Source organism: Ambystoma mexicanum, chromosome 8 (assembly GCF_040938575.1).
Source record: "Ambystoma mexicanum isolate Mex_15411 chromosome 8, UKY_AmexF1_1, whole genome shotgun sequence".
NCBI lineage: Eukaryota > Metazoa > Chordata > Amphibia > Caudata > Ambystomatidae > Ambystoma > Ambystoma mexicanum.
The window spans coordinates 1,619,467,668-1,619,481,022 of NC_090929.1; the positions used below are offsets into that span (position 1 = coordinate 1,619,467,668).

Sequence of the window (13,355 nt, forward strand, 5' to 3'; positions counted from 1 at the left end):
ACTGAATGCACTGGGATCAGGCTCCTGATCACTGGAGGTGAAGCGTCCCCTCTAGATACTAGCCAAGCTCCCTGCTGTGTAAGTGCAGAACAGAAGGACTCCCCTTGTCCTAGAACCCCTGGACTGGGACTCCCAGCAACTTAGAGGCCCAGAGGCAGCTGAAACCTTTTTTCGCTTCCTCGCACTATCGACAAGCCGGGTAATTCATGTTCACCGAATTTGAGCCGTCACAGGGCCTGCAGTGCACTTTTTTGGCACTCTAGGCAAACTGTAGAACTGCTTGCTGCACTTTGAGCCATACAGACTCTCGCTTCACCCAGTGCCATGGATCGTCTTGAGCAAACCGATTGCAGGCTCGACATCGCGAGAGCAACTGGCTCGAGTAGCGGCTTGACTTCTGGAAGTCATTAAACTCACTGTCTCGAATGGCAACTCGACCCAGCAGAGACATCGTCTCACCTCTGCCTCAACCATTGCCCTGAATGGATTGGAAGCCATCATCTCGCTGTCTCAACACCAACTTGACCCATCGGGGGCCCGCATCTGCGAACCGACACCACGCCGACTGCCAGTTTCAGAGAGTCCATGTAAAAAACTTGAGAGTTTTCCAGACTCTCACTGGATTTTAAAGCAGTCATAAAAGCATACCGAGCTCCTTAAACTGCCCTCTTTTTAGGAGACGGTCCCAGATGCAGGTTGAGACCGGCCTCAAGTTTAGAGACGGAAGCTGAACCTGAGACAGGGCTAAGCTACGGCCATCTCAGAATCAGCGGTGTCGCACCCAGTGCACAGCCGTGTCACAGATGCAACCGATAGCATCTTACTAAAAGCCTGCCCTATAAATGGTGTATCGCCACTTTTACTCCCTAAAAAACAAGCAAATACTTTAAAAATAAAAGATTCCCAACAAATAATAGGAAACAAGGCACACATAGGAGCCCTTCACCCTCCTTTTAATAACACAGCTGCAATGACAAGGTTGGATGAGTATGAGTGCAGGTCCTGAAGAGGAACTCTAAAGTAGAAAAGCATCTTTTAACTTGCATGAATTACTGGTGCAATGAAGCATGGATGACAAAAAGAGTCCTGTTTCAGCGTTAAAATGCATTCTCAGATGATTACCATTAGAAACACGTATGGCTTTTATTTACTCCCAAAAAATTCATTTTACTCTCACTTCACAAAGCAGAGAGTGAAATAGTCCAACTTCAAAATCTTACCTGGAGCCCTGCTTACTAATGACCCATATACCTGTCTGAACACCGCCTGAGACAGTGGGACTCACTACCTTAAATTCAGCTACCTCTGGAGTCCTCAGCTGTGAACCATCCTTGTACCCCTCCGCCCAGCAAGTAACTGTACCCACGTTATGCCTTCTCTACCACCGTAGAGGCTTTTTTCCCTCATGCTTTTTGTTAGGGTACAAAAACAGCATACACACACCTTGATGTTCCTTTCTTTGGTGTTCTTGCCCTTCACTGCTTGTTCTTCGAGAATTTGCATCAGTCTTGAGCTCCCCCTCCACAGGCTACACCTCCATGACATGCACCTCTGTTTGCCTGCTCGGAGCCCTGCCCCACACTGACCAGGGATGTTCATTCTAATTGTCGTGTCTCTCTAAGTGATGAGCGAATGCAGTCGCCCATTGACTTTGAGGCCAAAACCAAATTCATATTTATTGCTTGATTGCCAAAAGCATCAACATCCACCTTAGCCCTGTCTTTGCAAAGAAAACTGGCTGTTTAGTGGGGATTTCCCCAGTAACAGTGGCATTGCTTATCAGGGACCGGAGAGCCCCGAGTTCCAAAACCTTAATACAGCGTCTAGATCCCCCAAGGGTGTACTTGCCACTAAGGTAGCCATACAGACATTGCGGGTAAATCACTGAAGCTCATGATGGATGCCAAGTACCGTCATTATTGTATGGAAAGGAGGCGGGTTTTGATCACCCATGAAAGCGGTTTGATATGTTGGAAGGGAAAATATGGAGGACAATTCTGGGATTGCCCAATGGTGTCCTGGTAGCCATAACAGACTGCAACTGGGTATGATATTTCTCTTCTCTCTTGCCATGATTAGAGAAGTTTAGTTGTACTTAAAGATAGGTAAAAGTTTTCATCATGCTTTATGGGGCTTAATAGGACACTCAGTTTATCCCGGAAAATACGTACGGATCCACACATTTACGGAACGATCCACCACCTTAATAGATCCTGCTCGACCTCAGCGCTGCCTTTGATCTCCTAGATCACAAGCTACTGCAGCAAGCTCTTGAAAAAGTAGCCAACTGCTCTAAAGAGGCAATTGACTGGTTGGCATCCTTCCTTGCCAACAGAAAATCGAGATCCTTCCTTGCCAACAGAAAATCGAGAGTACACTGGGGTGATAAATTCTCCCAAGAAACTAACATCTTCTGTGGGGTCCCTTGGGGATCGAGCTTGTCTCCGCTTTGATTTAATCTGTACTTGAGGTTTCTTTGTGAGGTACTGGATAAGATAAAGACTTATTTCACAAACTACGCTGACGATACACAGCAAGTAGTAGAACTAAGTGATGACTATGAAAAAGACAGCCAGACAGTCAATGATCTATACAACACCATAGAATCTTGGATGGATCGCAACTGGATGTGCCTAAACAGCAAAAAGACAGAGCTAATGATCTTTGGTTCCAATCCGGCTAGGGGAAAGCTATCTTTGAAATAAAACTCCTTCAAAATCAAAGACACCCAGATACAGGTAGTGAACAAGGTTAAGACCCTGGGCATGACGCTAGAGGCCTCTGTAAGCTCCGAAGCTCAAGCATCCTACGTGAATAAAAACTGTGCATATAATCTTAGACTGCTCAGAGCAATCAAGCCCCTTCTTATCGAAGCAAACGGCACTACTGTCGCGAGAGCAACCATACTGTCCCGCTTAGGGTATGCTAATGCACTACTACTTGGAGCTAACAAGCAAAGTATGAACAAATATCAGCTAGTACAAAACAACGCGGTCAGAATAATCAAACAGAAACGGAGAACGGAACATATGGGCGAAAATCAGAAAGAGCTACATTGGTTGAAGATTGAAGATCGAGTGCTGTTTAAATCCATGACACTAGTTCACAAGTGCCTACATGGCAAAGCTCCAGCATATCTGAAATCAAAGATTGCCCAATACTTGCCAGTATGTTCACTCAGGTCAGAAGCACTAGGACTCATCATAGGAAAACCACACAAGAAAGCAAACGGCCTAGTCAGAGCCTTTCCGATACGTTGAGCCACAATCTGGAATGGCATGTTCCTAAACCTACGATAAGAGACAAATGACCTTGTATTCAGAAAAAAGATGAAAACATTCCTGTTTAAATAAATTGGACTACAAGTCAGTTAGTAATATATACTGAACACATCAATGTTTGGTCTTCCTCCGCAGGCCAAGGGTCCTGTTTCTTTGTATTGTCCTTGCCGTCCTGTCTTTATGTTGGCGCCCTGATGCCCACGGGTTTTCAGTGCCTTACAAACCACACAACCGCCCGCCTGCGAAATGCCCAAGCATATCCCTCCATGTCTCTGCCACCCGAAGGCAGGCATAAGTACACTTAGGCAGAGCATTCGCAGCACAGATGTGAGTTTGCATGTCGGATTTAGGGGTGCATGTATGCAGCCGGGGATCTGATCGGATTTAGGTCTGTGTGTACGCAGTGTAGTGTGGAGCAGGAACGGTTCACGGGGGTTTGCATGCAGATTTTCCAAGTTTCACCTGAGTTATAATACATCATATGCATGTTGTCGGGATGCTGGTAACAGTTTGTGATTGTCCTGGAAGCAAGACAATGCAGAGCAACAAAGGTTTGAATCCCGGTCCCGCACTTAGAGACTGGTCCACGGTTTGAAGCTTGTTATATATATTTTTTGTATTTAAATGTTTTATTGGTTTGAAAAAAAAGTTCTTTTTTTTACATAAACCTTTAACATTATTACATCACATTAAAAAAAATATTAATGAATTATATTACTGCAAATGATGAGCACGAATCTATTTTAAAATATAAAGATCACCAGCATGTTTTGGGCTGTTTCATTTTTTGCAGAAAATGTCTTCCTGGTGGAAAAGGGAATCTGAGGTCTGGCCCCTGCCATCACACCATTTCCTTCCCTTGTGCAGTGTCAGCGAGAGAAAGGGTCACACTGCCATTTTCTGTATAGCATGTATCAGTAATAGGCTCCCGCCAAGGGCCGAGATTCACTTAAAAAGCACATGCTTGGGTAGAGATTGATTTAGACTTTCTAAACAGGCTTTTAAGCCCCATTGCATCCCATCATCAACCTGATCTGTTTTTAAGGATCCTTAAGGAGCGAGGAAGTGTTTGTGTTTTCATTGGATTGAGGCTGCGGTCAAGGGAGGGGGCGGGGCATCTTTCCCCTTATCCGACTGTAAACCTCGGATAAAGTGCTATTTGTCATCTAATACTATATGGCAATCTAATGTCTGGTGTGTCTCATTCTTTAAGCTATCATTCGTACTGTCATGTTGGTATTCAGAGGCCTGTTAGCCTCATTATGTGGAAGGGACTAGTTGGGGTGCTGGGTGGAGGGAGGAAGTGACGAGGATACTGCGGGAAGGCAGTTGTTAATGATAACGAAAGGTGATAAGCCGCTTGGTGTCCCGCCCCTCTGTACGAAGGCCCGACCCACATCACGGGCGGCGGGCCAGATCCATAATTACACCTACCTCACTTTGGTGTCTAAGGCTGGACGAAGCTCCCCAAAAGTGTGAGGCAAATATTGACGGGTCACAAAGCTAAAAGTTCATTTTCCAGCGGATATGCACGGGTCACATTTGGGGTTTGAACCCAGACCCCCTATAGCTTCCTAAAGCATGCCTTTGCATCCCTCCACCCCAGATGTTCAGCATGCCCACCCCCTTTCACCCAAAGAATATATAACATGTATAGATATAAACCATGCCCCACTGCCCTACTGGTAACTGGCAGGCCCTTCCTGGCAGGGCAGCGGGGCCGCTTAAAACTTCTGCTCTGTTGCCAATGTCGATGCGCTTAAAAAAAGAACTACACGCGCCGGGGGTGTTGCTAGGTCTGGAAAAGATCCCGGGCTACGCTAATGGCGGGACTGGCGGGGCTCGGGGCTAGCTAGCTTTTTGCTTGTAGCCTCTAAGCTTCTATCCGAGGCTACAACCAAAAAACCCGGGGCTATAGACCCCCAAGCTGCGCCCTAAGGACGCCTCTGATATGAGCGTTGGAAACAGAAAAGGGTTCAACATGCCCCACTACCCAGCAGCGGCATGCCAGAACCGTGGGGCATCTTATAGGTTCCTGTGAAGGATGGAAGTACTTCCCTGCCCTGCAGGGCGTTCATCTCTACCCCTGGGCGCCCCCAAACTCCCCCCGTATGAATCCACTGAAACGTTTTTAATGTTGCAGGGAAACACAATCGAATGATTCTGCGGTTTACCGAACCTGTTTACCCAGTACCAGCTGAGGGACAGCACTAAGAATAGGGGTGACGTTGATGTTCAGGGGTTCAGCTAATGGGAAGCAGAATAAATGAGTAGCACTTGGTTTCAATGCCAACCTTTCCAGTGGAAACACATTGTCACGGGGGTGTGAAATGTACCTTAGAAACAAACCACGTGTTGCCCTGGAATGTGGCACGCATGACCAATGCAGCATAGGACTTCACACAGAGGAATCATTCTCATAACAGCAACAACAGCAATTCTATTGATAATAATAAAGAATAATTATAGTAACATTTTAAAAAATATATCATTTTTGTATTATATAGTGATTGGTACCAATATTTTGGAGATTATGTAGCACTGTACAGACCAGATGTTAGCCAAATTCGATGTAATTACTGTACACATGGCTCATGTGCCTGGAGGGGCGCTGCAATCTAACGCCCAGCACGGGAGCCATTTAAACATAGCTGGGGGGAGTCACTGCTACTCCTCTGTTGCTTCTTGCAACCCCTGTGAGTTGCTTTACAACCCCTATGATTTTCCCACTGTACATTCGGGTCTAATACAAGATGCTTTGACATCATCAGGCAGGAAACAAGAAATGCAAGGAGGGGAAAAAACAAGAAAACGAGCCCTCCCTACCTAGGCCCCGATACTATGGAACAACATGAGTCGGCACATCAGTGCGTCGCGCTCCCTCGCACACTTCAGCAAGGCTCCTCCCTTAATCGTGACCTCCCTTTTTTCATAGACCGTGCTGTGCACTCCCTTGCACAACGCTTTGCTCATTCTCTGCAAGGTCCACGCTATATAGTCCTCCGTGCACACACATACAGTCTGCTTTCAGCTTTTGCTGGTTTTATTGGCTGCTGGTTTGCGCATGTCAACACTCATTGTTTATTCGCTTTAAGTAGACTTGAGTTTTCAAAAGAGATGTTTCAAATAAACATGAAATAACCGGCCATCAATGTCAAAGTGGCTCTGTGAGGCCACTTCTTGTGGCGTCCTAGTAGGGGTCAAAATGATGCCAAGGACGAAGGAAATAGAAATGGAGCTAGGTTTAGTAGGTGATTGAACACGCCTAGGATGGGAGAAGTGAGACAAATAGCTGAGTGCAAAGCTTTTTCTGCATTTTTGTTTTCAGGGTGCTGATAAGAGGTGTAATGCAGGGCTGTGGAGGGGAGGATTTAGGAGTGAGTAGAGTAAGAGGGTACTGAGAGGAAAAGGGAGCATAACGAGCAGTGTTAAGGTTAGTGAAGGATAAACTAGCAAATGCTGTGTTGTAAGGACTCTTCCCTCTCTGCAACCATCTAATGTAGGAGTCTGCAACCTCAGTAGCTGTTTTGGACTACAGCTCCCATCAACTCTAGCCATCATGGTCAATGGTGAGGGATCATGGGAGTTGTAGTACTCCACATTTGGCAAGATGACAGTTTCAAACCCTTGATCTACTGTATGCCTTTAAACCCTACTTATTACAGCACTCTATTGCACCCCCTGGCTAGGTTCATGCTCAATAAATATCCAAAATAAAATAAACCATCAAATTAATGGTTCCAACACAAATAATGTGAAATAAAAATAACAAAAACATTTAGAATTCTTTTCTCTTTTTTTATTTGGGGGTCCCCCTCACCCAGCCCCCCATTTCCACTACTTCTTTACCCCCCCCAAGTAATCCACCCTTTTCATTCCCTTACTCCCACAAATACTTTTACTAACAAATTCGAGATTTCTTTCGTTTTTCACTGAAAAAGCTTGTCGTTATTTGTATTTTGTTATAAACACTGTATACCAAATAAAGAGTCAAAGTGGGATATTTGGGTGCTATAATCACAAGGCAAATAGATTGGGAGCGGGTCTTATTCCGCTGCCACTTGCTATGACTCTGTCATGCGTGCTTAGTGGTGCCGGCAGCGAGTTGAAGGCCTTGCTTCCGCCTCAAAGCTTAATGCTGGATGCTTACTCTGTTTTCTACAACTGTCTCTATCTTCTGAATTCTGTTATGTTGGATTTGGGATGCTCACTGATGCCAAAAAAAGACGCATCTTGGCGCGGAGCATAATTCAATAGGACAAGATCACAACTCCCTGGAATATATTTGGATGTAACCAAATTCATGATGCCCAAGACCTTATTTGTACGTGTTTGTAACCATATTCTAAAGCACAAGCGCCCAGATGCCCTAGGGTTAGGTGCGCTATATAAATGTAATAAATAAATAAATAAATAAATAAATAAATATGAGCCTATTTCTTCATTGGCAAGAGGCAAAGATGAAACGTCAACTTCTTCTGATATGGCAGGTGACCCTCAAGTGACTGAATATGGGGTAGAAAGGAATTCCAAAGCTTGGTGGCATTGACGGGGAAGACCCAACCTGCGGAACTAACAGCAGTAGGTTATTTGAAGAAGAGCGAAATTGCTGACCAGGGAAGAAACACTGCAAACCAGGCCCACCAGTAGCCATTCCTGTCAGAGACAAAACACAGATATCTAGCCAGGGGCGGGGGAGTGCTGTTTTTGTATAGTTAAAATAGAGTGAGAGCATCAGACAAGGCATCCCTAAGGTGGGGACTGGCCCGGTATTTGGAGACATACATTGTCATTGCATGTGCCCTGTAAGAATGTTGCATCATACCAAGGAAGCAATCAACACATAGGGATGTAGATATTAGGGGACAGTGCATAGGTCTGTAGGGGTGCTGGGTTTCTGACAGATGGTGTGAAGGACCAGAAAATCATTTTGCAGGGCCTACAACTAATTTTGTTATTTTTCTTATTTTTTACAAAATATTATTGTTTGTGCACACTGTAATAAATGTGGTGATTCAGCAGCACCACCAACCAATCAGCTCCCAGTATGGAAAATTTAAAAGTGCATGGGTGCTCACATAAGGGAAAGAAAATGTATTTAAATTTGAGCAAGACCCTTTTGCACAAGCAATGGCACTTTGAGAGGCCAAAGGTTATTATTTATTCATTAATACAAATCTCAGGGAAAGCAATGCATTTTTGGCACAAAAATATTTACAGAATGTATCATTGATAACAGACTGGAGGACATGGGTTATTTTACAATGGGGTGAGAAAATGTGCCTTGAAGACCAGATGTTGCAGGGGAATGTGGAAACAAAAACCAGGGACGGGGACAGGACAGAATAAGATAGGAATGGGATGGTGGAAGAAGTGCTAAATGTAGGATGGAAAGGTGCTGTAGGGTTGTCCATGATGGGTAGAGAGAGTGGAAAACAGGGTGATGCAGTAGTGTAGAGAGCTAGGAAACAGGTTCTTCAGAAAGAAGTAGCACATTGAGGTTAGATGATTTAAACAGTGCTAGATTTGGATTTGAATGCAGAGGGAGAGGAAGAGCATTCCAGTTTAGGGGAGCGAGGAGACAGAGCAGAAATGTGCGCCCTGATGCCTGCAGGCTATGGCGCCTTACAAATAAACAAATAAAATAAATAAATAAATGACAGGGAGCACAAGGGACTCGAGTGGTGGCTAGGAGATGAGATGAGGATGATCTTAATGAGCGAGGAGGAGAGTAGGGAGTGAGATGAGCAGATAAGTAGGGTGGGCGAGTGCATGAATAGTTTTGAAGATGAGAAGTAGTTTATACTTAACCCTTTGTTTCATGGATAGCCAGTCAATCTAGCGACGGGGAGAGGAGGTAGAGATAAAGCAAGAAACATTGAAAAGTGTGCAGGCTGTGAAGTTGAGGACTTCGTCCAGAGGTGAAAGAACATAGTCGGGAAGTCCATAGAGGAGACTGGCACAGTAATCAAATCTAGAAAGGACTAAGGAGGAGATTGGCTGTTTAGCAGCATAGAAAGGAAGAAGATGACAGATTTTTCTGGTATTGAGGAGGTTGAGTTTGGCTACAGTGGCACATTTGGTGATGAAGACCGAGATATTGTGTGATGGGTCGAAGATGACACCAAGGTTACGAGCAAAAGCAGAGTAAGGAAGATAGATAAAAAGAGAAGAAGCGGGAGAGAGGGAGAGATAGTGTGTTTGGCTGGGAAGTAGAGAACTTCAGTCTTAGTGGAGTTGAACATGAGCAAGTGAGACGCCATCCAATATTTGATGGCGGAGAGACAGTTTGACATTTTTGACAACAGCTCGTCGGATAAGGAGTAAAAAGGAGAAGGAGATGTGAGTGTCGTCAGCGAAGAGTTGATAGAAGCCATAAGAGGAGATCAGCATGCCAAGGGCTGAAGTATAGAGAGTGAGGAGAACTGGACCAAGGACAAACTTTTAGGGAACTCCAACAGTAAGGGGGTGAGTGGGGAGGTAAGGCTGTACCAGGACACCTAAAAGTTTCTAGGGCAAGGTATGAAGCAAACCAAGCGAGGTCCTTATCTCTGATGCCAAGGAGAGAAGTTTTAGACAGAAGGTCAAAATAGTTGACAGTATCAAAGGCAGCTGAGAGTTCGTGAAGAATAAGAATGGACGAAAGGTGTGCATGCCGAGCGGAAGAGATGAAGATGCTGACATTGAGGAGAGCTGTCTCAGTAGAATTCAGCGGTCCAAAGCCAGATTCAAGAGGGTCCCGTAGGTGAATACTGCTCGCTAGGAATAATGTGGTAGAAGAGAGACCGGGCGAATGTTGACAGGACAGTTAGGATCTAGACCGGGTCTCTTAAGAAGTGGGATGACAGTAGCTGTCTTATAGGATGAGGGAAATGTGGCATTGTCAAGAGTGGTGTTGAGGAGGGAAGCAAGATGTGGAGTAACACTGGGAACTATGTGCTTCACAATGTGCGGGGACCCAGGGGCACAGGAAGGGTTAACATTGAGGAGTAGGGCAGTAATCTCATTCGGGTTGGTGGGAGCAAAAGAAGACATAGTTAAGGAAGAGGAGGGTGGGAGTGGTGGAGAAAAGTGAGCAGGCGGAGGCGATAGAAGGTAATTAGCAAGGGTATTGCAAATAGTAGACCTTTTGATGCAAACTACAAAGAAAGTGCATTTGCAGAAAGAAGGGGAGGAGATAAAGGTGGGCTTAGGAGGTGAGAGAATTTCGTTGAGATTTTTGGAGGCACCTGGGTTGGGAGGATTGAGATGAAATGAGAGATAGAAGTCACGTTTGGCAGAATCAAGAGTAGAGGAATAGTTTTGAAGAGCAGTGAGATAGAGTTGGAAATCAGAGTGCAAATGTGTATCCTCAGCAAAAGAAGTGACTGCAGGCTGTTTTTAAAACTGGCAAGTTTTTCATTTCTTACGATCACTTCTAATATGTACCGTGGTTGTAACAAGACGGTTACACTTGTCTTACTGAGGAAAGCACCTTATCAAACCCTAGAATAACCACACAAAGTATATTCTTTAAGAAGGTTATCATTCCAAGATGGTTAGTCTGGCACACTACTATTGCACTTTTTCGAAATACCCTTATGAAAGTAGCACAAATGAGGATTCCTGGCTGCTTTGCATAATATAAAAGAACATTGCAGGAACATAAGACATTGGCAAATATGTCTGTGATAAAAGGGCTGCGTGCTTGAATGACTACGTACTTAACACACACTGGGCTTGGGGCACATTTTATTTTTTACAAAACTCGCCCTACCTTTAACTTGTTTGTACCCATGAACTTGATTAACTAGAGCTTTCCAGAATGTTAGAAGAGGAGGCATGAGTAACTGCGGAGGCCTTCGATTTAAATTCTGGTAGTCCCATATTAGTCAATGTCTTCTTTTAATTAAAAAAAAAATGCCACGCTGACTCGTGTACTCATAGTGTGGGCATTCCTTCAAAAGGAAGACTTTTCATCATGACAGTTGGGAACACCCAACAACTGGGGTGACAGGTGCGCATTTGTGTGCTTCTAAGACTGGTGTTAGTAAGGCCATGTAGGACATCCCTATAATATTGGGGTACACTTTGGTTTAAGAGAGCTGAGTTTTGGGGAAGGGGCCAGGGTCTGTTGTTTTAGGACCGCTTGATCTTCAATTCCAACACGCAGGCGCTGTCTCGTGGGTGTAACAACTGGGGCATGCACGCTGCTCTCCAGAGGTACCTTGCCACCGTACGTTAATGTGTCCTCTGCAGGGATCCTCTGTGTGTAACCCTGAGGTCAAAGGCCCGAGTCACCGTGGGGCAGACTCAGTCTTCACTGTTATGCCCTTGTGTGGAGAGCTGGTGCCACCTGTTAGCGACATTGCTAGGAGCCTACACACACAGACTGACAGCAAAAACCACATGGAATCTCAAGGTGTGGTCTCTCAACAACCCCAGCCGGCAGCCGTCCAAAGGCGGTGGCACTGAACCGAGGGTAAGGGAGTCAGGTGACTCCTTGTGACTGGGTGGGGGTGGAGGGGTGGGGGCGGCACTTTTCCAGTGCAGGTCTTTCCTTTTACAAATCCTTTGGTAAATGGTGTCCCGGTGACTTGGCTCTGGTCCGAGCGGGCCAGGGGGTCTCAATGAAAGGCATGGAAGAGACACAGCAGTTACTGCAATACCCCCTGAGTATCCCTGGGGTAAGAAGTGAGCAAAGAGTGGGTTCTGCCCTGTGGCGTCATATTCAGGCGGTGCACCGCAGGGAACTTGGCAGGAGGCACAGCGCACACTGTGCTTTCTTTCACAACTCGGTGGTGACTGGGTTCGGCCGTGACAATGAGGTATGGAAACTCAGGGATCGGTATGAGGCCACAGCCTCAAAACCCAGCGCGTGCGACGCAACTACCATGATCTAGTCGCTAAGCTTTGGGTTTGTGAGCTAAGGCTGGCTTCTGCACTTGGCAACACTGTGTGATCCTGGGCACATTGACTACTGTCTCAGTCGCCTGGTTCCTTATCTGGCAAAAATGAGAGCTCGCAAAATAGGATGCAGTTCCGTGTAAACATAGGTGATTTATAAAAAATAAAAATATTAAAAACGCACATTCACATGGAACTCAAGTCGATAAAATAAGCACAATAGAGTTGGGTAATTACAATACGAATTCTTTAAGCGCCAAGAGGCAATCCATCAAGTAACGAGAGCTACATAAATAGTCACAACAACATAATATGCACCCCCCCCCTCATTTATTGGGTGCCATTAGTCTCTGCCAACGCCCCCGGCCCCTTTATTTTTGAAACCGCAGTAGGCTGGCACAAATACATTAGCACCTGAAAAGTGGCAAGCAGCTCGCGACAACATTATGTAAAATACAGCTCGGAAAATATCGCAGCATTCAAGGTTAGACATGAGTACACGTCAACGGTAGAAAGCCGAAAGGGGCAGTTCGGGCGCTGCCTTAGAATCGGCCCCTCCGTCCCCACCCCCCCCGGACCCCCCCCCCACCCGCGCCCCCGACCCCTCCGCAATGGGCATTCTGTTTGAGCGGTTGTCAAAATATTTCTAGAGAACCCAGTTGGCATATGTCTAGTTGGACTAGACTTCCAACCGCCACAAACAACAGCTGATGATGTAATGACTACGTGACAAATGGCAAGTGAAACGCATAAAACCAGCCAGGCAGCAACGTAACATAACTATAACTCTATTTGCCAAGGATACCTACCGATCGCAAACGGATCCTAACTAACCCTGCCACTTTCATCTCCCCTGCCCTCCTGAGTGCCCTGGAACTAGGAGACCAGCGCAGTTATCAGGGCTTCCCTACTCGGCCACGATGTGTGCTCCTCGGCGCATCGCATCGCCCCTCTCTGTGCCTCTGCCGCCCACCATTAAACACTGGACGCATTTTGAAACATAGGTAGGCAGAATATAAAAAAACAAAGGCATTTAAATGATCCTTATCGCCCTGCTTCAACGGTGCCACGAGGATATAGCGGTGCGAGGCGGTAGGGTGTTTACAATATCTCACCCATCCTATATCATTTGGTTTTCAAGGACTGCAAGCACCACAGTAGACCCGGGGCACAGGACGAGCGCCCCGA

The 13,355-nt window shown here is 45.8% G+C and overlaps 1 protein-coding gene across 20 annotated transcripts in view; it reads right to left on the reverse strand.

Moving 5' to 3' along the window:
* Positions 1-13,355, reverse strand: part of ABLIM1 (actin binding LIM protein 1) — a 1,283,500-nt gene that overhangs the window by 725,087 nt on the left and 545,058 nt on the right. The window lies entirely within an intron of this gene.